The 12340-nt window shown below is 39.8% G+C and overlaps 1 protein-coding gene across 4 annotated transcripts in view; it reads right to left on the reverse strand.

The window, feature by feature from the left end:
• tcf20 (transcription factor 20 (AR1)) overlaps positions 1-12340 on the reverse strand; it is a 76832-nt gene that overhangs the window by 30706 nt on the left and 33786 nt on the right. The window contains exon 1 of one of the 4 annotated variants that reach the window (XM_004913793.4): positions 811-982. The exons of 1 other annotated variant lie outside the window; for it this stretch is intronic. The gene's annotated coding sequence lies outside the window, so the exon portion shown is untranslated. Of the gene's footprint in view, positions 1-524; positions 689-810; positions 983-12340 lie in introns of those variants that run through there. 2 more of the 4 variants (XM_002934712.5, XM_031901057.1) reach the window with 2 other exon arrangements.

Consider the following 12340-nt stretch of genomic DNA (forward strand, 5'->3'; position numbering starts at 1 on the left):
ATAACAAGAATCTCCCAGGTAAGGGACTGATGTACATGATAAACTATCTGAAAAGCATGGCACATATTGAGGCCATATAAACCATATTTATTTTAATCCTTATGAAAGAGTGGACTCAGTCTGAATATGAATGTGCAAGATCAATGATAAGGTAGCTATAGGAACAGGAGATACTGAGCACTAGCTATTTTGGCCAACTCCCATCTGCTTACTGTATACATAGGTGCAAGCTATGATTTCACACCAGTTTTACCTGCATGTAGTGCTGCAGCGAGCAGAACTAGATGACAAAGCATATAAAAGATGATAATAAACGCTACAGAGATAACAGAGGGGAGGGCTTAAACAAAGGTATCCAACTGTAATTGAACTTGAACTGTGCAGGATCCCCGGCAGCCGGACCCCTCCCCTGTAACACCTGGGGAACAGCACACACTGCTCACACCCTCACATACTCGCTATCACAACACAGCTCCCGTTTAGCAGCAGGGACAATGCTAAAAGCTACATACGCACTAGCCTACCGGAATACTGAGCCCCTTTGTCTCTATGAGGCACGCAAAGACAAATGAACAGCCCGCCGGGGACGTCAGGCGACTCTCACACAGCAGCGCAAAGTGAAAGCATTTCCCTGAATCATTTGCCTCCCAATTTAACCCGTTCGCGGTCACAGAAAGGCTCCCACGCGTGGCACGGCTGCCGGGCACCCACCGCACCCCTTCGCCCATTCCCAGCGCGCCCAAAAGCCTCGCCGTGACACCCCAGCATGAAGGCATCCTCCCTGCCCCACACCACGTCCTCCTCCCGTACCTGCGATGCCTCGGCTCCCTCAGGTCTTTCTGATCTGTTGCACACAGAACACGGCCATCCTCTGACATCACTTCCTGTATGTGTCGCCCTCTTCCCTCCCCGCTGCATTTCAACCAGCTTTATTGGCAAATACGGTGCTGGCAAGTACGTGATAGTTGTGCATGAGGAGCGGACATTCTTTTGTATTCCATCTCTTACAGTACCACAATAAATGCAGCGAAAATCCTCTTTATCTTGTGCTCCATGTTAATAATAAACAAACAAGCATAACCCCACAACCCGCATAGAGAAAAATAAAACCATCATATTTATCATCTTCCAGAAGAAAGTTAAAAAAGGAAAATTCCCATCAATATTAATAATCATTAATTATTATTATTTTGAAATGTTGCCAACTATGCTGCTACACAGTTAATTTGGTTTGGGGAAAAATGTCCATCAAACTCATCTCTTCTCATGTGTGTCTGTCTAAGGTACAAGGAGCAGAGTGCTATGCTATGGCAGCTAGGAAATCCTGTACTAAACAACTGTCATTAACCAGGCAAGAGGAGTACAAGGATTCATTGGCTGCACCTGTATGCCCTCTTTTTTGTGCCAAATGAATCACATGCAAAGTAAGAGGGTGTAATGGGACTTCTATGCCCCACCCACCTGATACCAATAATAATGAACTTGCAAGCCAAATTTACAAACAGGCATTGAATAGCATTGCTGCATATTTTAGGTCTTGTCCCATAGGTTATGAACCACTAATTTAAGTTAACCAAGCTCCAGCTGTCTATAAGGTAATAAAAAATCTGTTGGAAACAAAAATTGTCCAGTAGTAAGAGCACTGCTGGGTAATAGCTGCCAGCAGAACTGAGAAGGGAGGGTAGGTGTCCCTCTCAGATCCAGTGCAATAGTCACAGTCTATGAGCACCATCTAGCACCACTTGTATTGCCATGCGGAATTCTGGTCGTAATACTTCCTCCAGGTGTTGTTCCACAATACCACTTTCTCAGACAATGTCCTGTATTACAAGGCTCACTCACAAAATGAGCAAGATTTATCATGTTCATATTAGATCACTGAGAGGAAGTAATAGGTGTGCTTAGAAAGCTGTACTGGGCTGGTGAGATGCAGTTCATTCTCTTCAGCTGTTAGTGCAACTCTAATATGCTGTGATATGGAACTCAGATGAGCAGATTTAGCAAAGAGTGAGCAAATTCTATTTCACCTTTTGGTAAATATGGCCCAAAAATCCCATAAGAGCGAACAGAGATCTGTGATATTTCTTGGTGAAATCTGGCAAGCTTGGTTTTCACCTTTTGATAAATATGCCCCAGGAAAAAAGCTGTAAAATGTAGCTTCAGTCAACATAGGAATGCAGACAGTACCTTTTAGATACTGTACGAATGAGGCACACCTGATTGCGTTTATGTAGAGAGGCTTCTCCTTATACATACCCAGTTAAGCCACAGGCTGGTGATACAGCAGCTATGAGGGAGAGTGGTTATGGCAAAACCCCAGAGAGCTGCATAGAAATGATAATAAAACACTTTCAGCAGGTTTAATTTTCCTTCTGGGTTTATGATAGGTTTGCCACCTGTCTGGATTTGAACTAGACAGTTCATTTTCTAATGGGGTATTTCAATTCACAACTGTCCAAGTTTCAGCATTGGGAAACTTGAACACAAATTGGTCAATTAAAATCTTTAATGTCATAGTCTTACCCCTACCCCCTCCTATGTTATGACCCTGCTCCATGTGTCACTGTTCTGCCTTCAAAATGTATAAATTATTGATTTAGAAAGCAACCTAAAACTCTGAACATTGCCAGTCTCTCTCTCTCTAAAAATTCTTCCTCCAGTATGTGTATATATATATATATATATATATATATATATATATATATATATATATATATATATATATATATATCAAAATAAAACAGCCAGCACCAAGGGTCTTTGTGTTTCAAAAAATCTCTTGTGTATTATAATACACAAGAGATTTTTTGAAACACAAAGACCCTTGGTGCTGGCTGTTTTATTTTGATATTTATATGATATCCCGTGCACAGGGGCAGCTGCAGAGCAGCGGATTTTGGAGTGTGGTGCTGTCGTGTGGACTGTTTTATATATATATATATATATATACATCCTTGATAAAGGTCCTAATGAGGACCGAAACGTTGGTTTTTAAACAATGAGTTTTCAATAAAAAAATTTTTTAGAATTTTAAGGGTGTGCCGGCCATGGATTATTTCATGCTATATATACAGTGGTGTGAAAAACTATTTGCCCCCTTCCTGATTTCTTATTCTTTTGCATGTTTGTCACACTTAAATGTTTCTGCTCATCAAAAACCGTTAACTATTAGTCAAAGATAACATAATTGAACACAAAATGCAGTTTTTAAATGAAGGTTTACGTTATTAAGGGAGAAAAAAAACTCCAAATCTACATGGCCCTGTGTGAAAAAGTGATTGCCCCCCTTGTTAAAAAATAACTTAACTGTGGTTTATCAATTTCAATTTTCAATTTCAATATCAATTTCTGTAGTCACCCCCAGGCCTGATTACTGCCACACCTGTTTCAATCAAGAAATCACTTAAATAGGAGCTACCTGACACAGAGAAGTAGCCCAAAAGCACCTCAAAAGCTAGACATCATGCCAAGATCCAAAGAAATTCAGGAACAAATGAGAACAAAAGTAATTGAGATCTATCAGTCTGGTAAAGGTTATAAAGCCATTTCTAAAGCCATTTCTAAAGCTTTGGGACTCCGGCGAACCACAGTGAGAGCCATTATCCACAAATGGCAAAAACATGGAACAGTGGTGAACCTTCCCAGGAGTGGCCGGCCGACCAAAATTACCCCAAGAGCGCAGAGACAACTCATCCGAGAGGCCACAAAAGACCCCAGGACAACATCTAAAGAACTGCAGGCCTTACTTGCCTCAATTAAGGTCAGTGTTCACGACTCCACCATAAGAAAGAGACTGGGCAAAAACAGCCTGCATGGCAGATTTCCAAGGCGCAAACCACTTTTAAGCAAAAAGAACATTATGGCTCGTCTCAATTTTGCTAAAAAACATCTCAATGATTGCCAAGACTTTTGAGAAAATACCTTGTGGACCGACGAGACAAAAGTTGAACTTTTGTCCTGTTACATCTGGCGTAAAAGTAACACAGCATTTCAGAAAAAGAACATCATACCAACAGTAAAATATGGTGGTGGTAGTGTGATGGTCTGGGGTTGTTTTGCTGCTTCAGGACCTGGGAAGGATTGCTGTGATAGATGGAACCATGAATTCTACTGTCTACCAAAAAATCCTGAAGGAGAATGTCCGTCCATCTGTTCGTCAACTCAAGCTGAAGCGATCTTGGGTGCTGCAGCAGGACAGTGACCCAAAACACACCAGCAAATCCACCTCTGAATGGCTGAAGAAAAACAAAATGAAGACTTTGGAGTGGCCTAGTCAAAGTCCTGACCTGAATCCTATTGAGATGTTGTGGCATGACCTTAAAAAGGCGATTCATGCAAAAAAACCCTCAAATAAAGCTGAATTACAACAATTCTGCAAAGATGAGTGGGCCAAAATTCCTCCAGAGCGCTGTAAAAGACTCGTTGCAAGTTATCGCAAACGCTTGATTGCAGTTATTGCTGCTAAGGGTGGCCCAACCAGTTATTAGGTTCAGGGGGCAATTACTTTTTCACACAGGGCCATGTAGGTTTGGATTTTTTTTCTCCCTAAATAATAAAAACCCTCATTTAAAAACTGCATTTTGTGTTCACTTGTGTTATCTTTGACTAATAGTTAAATGTGTTTGATGATCAGAAACATTTTGTGTGACAAACATGCAAAAGAATAAGAAATCAGGAAGGGGGCAAATAGTTTTTCACACCACTGTATATATATATATATATATATATATATATATATATATATAAACTTCAAAAAGATGCGGCACACGGATTATTTGCAAAAAAAGTGTATTAAAAGAATCACATCACATATGCGACGTTTCGGACAAAGTACATGCCGTTTATCAAGCCTATAATTACAGGCTTGATAAAGGGCATGTACTTTGTTCGAAACGTCCCTGACGAAGGTTTCAGTAAGAAACCGAAACGTAGGATCAATAAAAAAACTCTCCTCACCGTATATCTACATCTTTATTATTTTTTACTTATTTTGGAAAAGCCCGTGAGTGCTGTCACTTTGATCTTTGCATTTTACTTACTGCTCTGGCACCCGGGTATCGTCAAAAGACTAAAGGAGTGCTTCCAAACCTGGACTTATATATATATATATATATATATATATATATATATTCACCACATAAACAGCCTTTATTTCAATATAAATAAATTATTTCCATGAAAATATATATTTCTAATAATATGCACTATTCAATTATCCCTATGTCTGCCCCTTTGGCTCTTTGGAGACTTTGTGCTCACACACAAACTAAGTACACTCTAGGTTACATCAGCCAATGAATGGAAAGAGCTGTGTCTTTTGCTCCCACACTTCCTGTTACAGTTATAACCTACATTTTCTCCTGTCAGGTGATTGTTAAGGAGACACACAACATCACAAAATGGAGACCCAAGGTAAAAGATGTAAAAGGGAAATATTTGTTAATTTGATAAGATTCTGAGATATTTCACATACTAGGATATACTTTATCTGTTGCTTAAATTTTAGATCATACAGTTCTCCTTTCAATAGTTTAATGTGAGACTGCCCTACAAGTTCCACCTGTATAATGTATTCTTGCCTATACCAAGTTATAACTTAACAAAGAATTTCTCAGCATGAGAGAACACAAACTTGGCAAGAAAATCAATATAAACCATGGGATAGCTTTTTTAAACATAAAAATTGCAGGTTTCATATTCAACTAACTGTGCCAACTACAAGGGAATGCATATGCCAGGCTTAGTTTTTACACTGTCTCTATACACTCTATGATATAACTTGGGGGAGTTTGGAATTTGCAAAGATCATTCTGTTACATGAACAGTTTCTAATGATCCTACCGTTATTCACTATGCCACGCCTCCAAGTAAATTTTTTTTTTTTTTTTTAAAGATATGATTCTTACATCTCACAAATTGACTTTTTTGGTAAGAGAGTAAGAGGCATAAACAGATTTACAGTTAAACAGCAAACAAAAATAATATATTTTTTTTTCATTTAAATGACAAATGCCATGTGGTAAAACAGAGTAAAGTTTGCCCTACATGTAAATGTCTGCTTGTTTGGCAACCTAGGGGCCACATCAGGCTAATTGATCGTTGGTCTAGGGGTCCAATATCAAGAGGTTCATGAGGGCCATATCAATGTGGCCCTCACCCTCAAACCCTTCGATAGATATCTGGCTGATTTTTGGCCTATCATTCCCAAGGACACATATGCATTGGCTGGTAAGCTGCCAACTCAGACTGGAGGGGCTAAGTCAGCAGTTTTTATCATGGAAGTAAAAAGATTTTCACCGTGCGCTGCGTGGCCGCCAATGTTCATCCTTTCTAGATTCTAATTAGCATATGCTAATTAGGATTCAGTTCGGTATTCAGCCAAAACCCTTGGGATGGATTCAGGCGTTCAGCCGAACCCGAAAAACTGGGTTCGGCACATCCCTAATGGTTACACATATACCAAAGAAGACATTACAACTGCTGCTTTTTTGTGTTAGAAAATGACACCTAGGAATATCAAGGCAGGAACAAAAACATAATTTGGCAGGACTGTTTTAAAGTCGTGTGTTGGAGGTGGAGGGTCCGGGGTTTACACACCAGGACCACATAATTTATGGGGTGAGCTTTTTATCACTTCATTTGCATTTAGCTTTGAAAGATAGCCTGGGGATTACATACACTGAGGCTTGTATATATACATTCCCCCTCCTGTTACCATAAAAACTGAGCCACTTAGTATTATTTTTAGGATTGACCCTTACTAAGAGCGTCAATTAACAAATTCAGAATTTGACAATAAATTGTTTTTCTGAGACTTTACTTTTTACATATGGTCACAAACTTGTATTGCAGAAAATATAGTAATAAGGGAGACTTACACCTGTATGCAGAAAAATGTGAGGTTTGCTCAGACCAAGTAGCAGTTTCCAGACACAGCACAGAACATGCAACCACAGACATCATCCTTCATCTTCAGGGCAGATCCGTGCAGCAACTCTGAACTGCTGCTTGACATTATCCAACAAACAACACATTCATTTTGCACTATGGAGAACAGCCCCCTTTTCTACTTCTCACACAATGTCTAAAGGTCCCTGAAGCACAGATCTAGCGGGAGTTGCTGAACCACTAATAATCCCATATTTTATGAGCTAATCCAAAATTAACAGTGTAGACGCACACAATGTCAAAGTGCTAGCACTCGTAGAAGCTGAAATATTGATTACCAGATTCACTGTGGTATTCAGCAATATATTTATAATTTACACCAAATCTAGAAATATGGATTTGTGCATCCTTTAGAAAGAGTGGGGTGCTCAGCAAAGCAAGACATATTATTCCCTGGGAGGAATATTAATATGCTCTTGCTTTACCCTGTTGAATGTAAAACTTATTAACTCATGTCCTAAGATAATAGATGCCAAAAAAAAAAAGTTCAAGCGCCCATGACTAACAGTTTTTTCATACTGCCAATTGCTTTGTTATTTTTTTAGGATTTCCTTACAATGCCAAAATATGGTTTACCAGTATTTAAAAAACACACAAGAAAACATACAAAACCACCAATAAGCAAAAGAGCTTACAATCTAAAAATGTGAAGTTATAATTAGTTTTTATCTGTAGGGTTAAAAAAAGTCTGTGCTCTCCACAATATGTTGTGAAGAATGGAACTTAGCATACAGGAAACCCTGTAACCATCTCTTAACAACAGAACTCATGTACACTAAAACTTTCCAAACTTGTAATAACAACCCTTTTGATATACCATGCACAAGCCATAACTACAGTACATCCACACAGGCCTTGCATCCAATGGCATACACCTTTTAACATGACCTATGCATGTTAATTTTTTATTGAAAGCAGAGGTTAGGAGTGTCTTTGTATAATTTTAAAATAAGAAATAGTAAATTTAATCAATGAACTATGCCTAATGGAAGAACTGACAGCATCGATTAAGGATAAATACTATGACTACCTGGCAGTCTGGCTACCGTGGCGAGAATATATCAATAAAAGGGCAACATCAGAGAACGGATAAATAAAAAAGACATGAAAGCCACACACGGCAATACCTAGATATAACAAAGACAGCACAAAAACGACCAAATAAAGAGTTATCACCAACTACCGAATCTATAAGTTACTGTTGAAATGTATACAAATTGTAAGGTTTGTTTATGACGATGTAAAACAAGGTTTATGGGCACTAATGGGAAATGTATGTATAGAATGATTAATCTCTGTATAACATGTGCCTTCCTATGATGTGCCTTTCTATGATGATAGTACCTAAATAAAGTCTTGAACAGACAAAAAAGAAGTAGTACATTTTTACCAACAAGAATTATATTCCCTGTGATGTGTATGAGGCTCAGGATCAAACAAAAGGGTGGCTCCATGGGGCAAACCAATAGCACATGGGGTGTATTCTGTGCTGAGCTGAGGAATTTTTTTTCCAGAGCAGAAGTGGCTGTTCATTTACTGAACTATAATCTGCATACACTAGTAGAAACAGGTGAATTTCAGATAGAAATTGTACATTGGAAAAATTTCTGCCTGGACAGCAAGGTCTAAGGTCCATTTGGCAGTGACATATGCAAGCCAACGGCTAGGTAATTTAATCTAAACTGATTTAAGTCAGGCCATTCTAAAGTGATCAAGTAAACACACCCTTTTATGACCCATGCCAATAGTTACAACTTTTATGTCAGACACTGCCAAATGTGTATAATTCTTTTCTTTCTGTCCTCATCCTTCTTCAACCTTGTTGATGAGATCCAGAAACACTAACAATATATATATATTGTACAGGTATGGGATCCCTTATCCGGAAACCCGTTATCCAGAAAGCTCCGAATTACGGAAAGCCTGTCTCCCATAGACTCCATTTTAATGAAATAATTCAGAATTTTAAAATTGATTTCCTTTTTCTCTGAAGAAATAAAACAGTACCTTGTAATTGATCCCAACTAAGATATAAATAATCCTTATTGGATGCAAAACAATCCTATTGGGTTAAATTAATGTTTTATTGATTTTTTAGTAGGCTTAAGGTATGGAGTTCCAAATTACAGAAAGACCCCTTATCCGGAATACCCTTGGTCCCGAGCATTCTGGATAACGGGTCCTATACCTGTAGCATGGTTGGGAAAATCATAGAAGGAAAGTATATCCCTCCCAGAATCCTCTATGAAGCGGCACAGAAGGCTGTGAAATTAAGGGCCTGTGCAGCTGTGAGGGCTGTTTAGCCTCACCTGGAGTTAAAAGGTGTGCTCCAAGAGTAGTGTCTGGGGTTGCTCACTCCTGGGAGAGACGTGAGACACTGGAGCTGCAGTGCAGAACTTTTCCTGTTAGGGGAAAAGTGTGTTGGGAACTGTTTTCCTCTGTGAGCCGGAGGAATATTTATCCACAGAGGTCGATGGCCTAGTAGCAAGGACCAGCTACTGTATGCTACCCTAAAGACTAAGGGACTGAAGTGCAGCTACAAAAAGACTGAGTGTAACCTGCATTTACCTATATTGGCTTATTCTGCTCAAGCATGGCTGTGTGTGCCCCTGGGAAGGACAGTTTTCATATTTAGCAAGACTGCTAGTTATTGATTGTATTTGGGATATCAGCTGTATGAACTTTTATTTTCTGTCAAGCCTGCTGTATTAAACTCACACCAGAATTCTGCTGGAATCCCTGTGTACCTGTCTCTTACTTGTGTGAAAGGAGCTGCTGCCTCTACCTAAAGAGCTAAATCCCCACAATATATTATATATATACACACACACACGTATGGGATCTGTTATCTGGAAACCCGAAATTCAGAAAGCTCTGAATTACAGGCCCAGCTCCTGTTGCAAATAGAAAAGGCTGCTAGTTTGGGGCAAGTGATAATAATGGGGGATTTTAATTACCCTGATATTGACTGGGGCAATAGTACTGCCAGGACAGTAAATGGGAACAAGTTTATAAACTTGCTGCATGACAACTTTATGTCACAAGTTGTTGAGGAGCCAACCAGGAACCATGCTATACTAGATCTAGTGATCTCTAATGACCCAGAACGTATAGCAAATGTGCAAGTGGTTGAACCCCTGGGTAATAGTGACCATAATGTTATTTCATTTAATGTTTGGTGCAGGAAACAAATTTACACGGGGGCAACAAAGACAATGAATTTTAGGAAGGCAAATTTTAGCTCCTTAAGGGCAGCGCTTCAGGGCATAGATTGGGGCATTATGTTTTCTGATAAAAATACAGAGCAGAAATGGTTGTCATTTAAAATGATATTAAATCATTACTGTTCTCAATTTATTCCATTAATAAGAAAAAGTAGAAGTGTTAAGAATCACCCTATGTGGCTTAACTCTGAGGTAAAGAAGTTAATAGGGAGAAAAAGGAAAGCTTTTAAGAAATATAAGTCAGAGGGGACAGTAGCTGCGTTTAATGATTATAAACACTATAACAAGTGTTGTAAAACAGCAATCCGGAAGGCAAAGATAGAAAATGAGGAGCGCATCGCGGCCGAGGCCAAGACTAACCCCAAAAAGTTTTTTAAGTATATTAATAGTAAAAAGATGCAGGTTGAGGGTGTGGCCCCATGGAGTTATAATAACAATATGGTTACAGCGGATACAGAAAAGGCAGATGTGCTTAACCAGTTCTTTTCTTCTGTGTATACAGTAGAGGAGCCAGTGGGACAAGTCCCACCCAATAGCTGCACTGTTGCCTCAGCTCCAACTACACAGTGGTTGGCACAGGATATGGTGCTTAAAGGGTTACACACGATAAATGTAAACAAGGCACCTGGGCCAGATGGAATACACCCTCGGGTACTGAGAGAGCTAGGGGCAGAATTGCAGTGGCCCTTGTTTCTGATATTCTCAGACTCTCTTTCATCAGGTATGGTACCTAGGGATTGGAAGAAGGCGAATGTCATTCCCATATTTAAAAAGGGAGTAAGATCTCAGCCTGGCAATTATAGGCCTGTAAGTTTGACATCCGTGGTGGGCAAGTTATTTGAAGGCTTGTTAAGGGATCACATTCAAAATTATGTAGTGGAGAATGCCATTATGAGCAGTAATCAGCATGGCTTTATGAAGGACAGGTCATGTCAGACCAATTTAATTGCTTTTTATGATGAGGTAAGTAAGAAGCTGGACAGTGGGGATGCAGTAGATATCATCTATTTGGATTTTGCCAAAGCATTTGATACCGTTCCCCACAAACGACTGCTTTCTAAGCTAAGGTCTATTGGTCTTAGTGAAGCCGTTTGCACATGGATAGAAAACTGGCTACAGGATCGGGTACAGAGGGTGGTTGTTAATGGTACATTCTCTACTTGGAATAAGGTCCTCAGTGGGGTCCCTCAGGGTTCTGTACTGGGTCCACTTTTGTTTAATTTGTTCATAAATGACTTAGGGGAGGGTATTATGAGTAATGTATCAGTGTTTGCAGATGACACAAAACTCTGCAGACCAGTCAATTCTATCCAGGATGTGACATCCCTGCAGCAGGATCTTGACCAACTGGCAATCTGGGCAGCTAAGTGGCAGATGAGATTTAATGTGGATAAATGTAAGGTCATGCACCTGGGATGTAAAAATATGCAAGCCCCGTATACCCTTAATGGGACTGCACTAGGCAAATCCATAATGGAGAAGGACCTTGGAGTCCTTGTAGATAATAAACTTGGCTGTAGCAAGCAATGCCAGGCAGCAGCTGCAAGGGCAAACAAGGTTTTGAGCTGTATTAAAAGGGGTATAGATTCACGGGAGGAGGGGGTTATTCTTCCCCTTTACAGAGCGCTGGTAAGGCCCCATCTAGAATATGCTGTTCAGTTTTGGTCTCCAGTGCTCAAACGGGACATTACTGAGTTAGAGAGGGTCCAGAGAAGGGCAACTAAGCTGGTAAAGGGTATGGAAAGTTTCAGTTATGAAGAAAGACTGGCCAAGTTGGGTCTGTTTACACTGGAGAAGAGGCGCTTAAGAGGTGACATGATAACTATGTATAAATATATAAGGGGATCATATAATAACCTTTCTAATGTTTTATTTACCAGTAGGTCCTTCCAACGGACACGAGGGCACCCACTCCGTTTAGAAGAAGGGAGGTTCCATTTAAACATTCGGAAAGGATTTTTTACAGTGAGAGCTGTGAGGTTCTGGAATTCCCTCCCCGAATCAGTCGTGCTGGCTGATACATTATATAACTTTAAGAAGGGGCTGGATGGATTCTTAGCAAGTGAGGGAATACAGGGTTATGGGAGATAGCTCTTAGTACTAGTTGATCCAGGGACTGGTCCGATTGCCATCTTGGAGTCAGGAAGGAATTTTTTCCCCTCTGTGGC

This window comes from Xenopus tropicalis, chromosome 4 (genome assembly GCF_000004195.4).
Source record: "Xenopus tropicalis strain Nigerian chromosome 4, UCB_Xtro_10.0, whole genome shotgun sequence".
Classification (NCBI taxonomy): Eukaryota; Metazoa; Chordata; class Amphibia; order Anura; family Pipidae; genus Xenopus; species Xenopus tropicalis.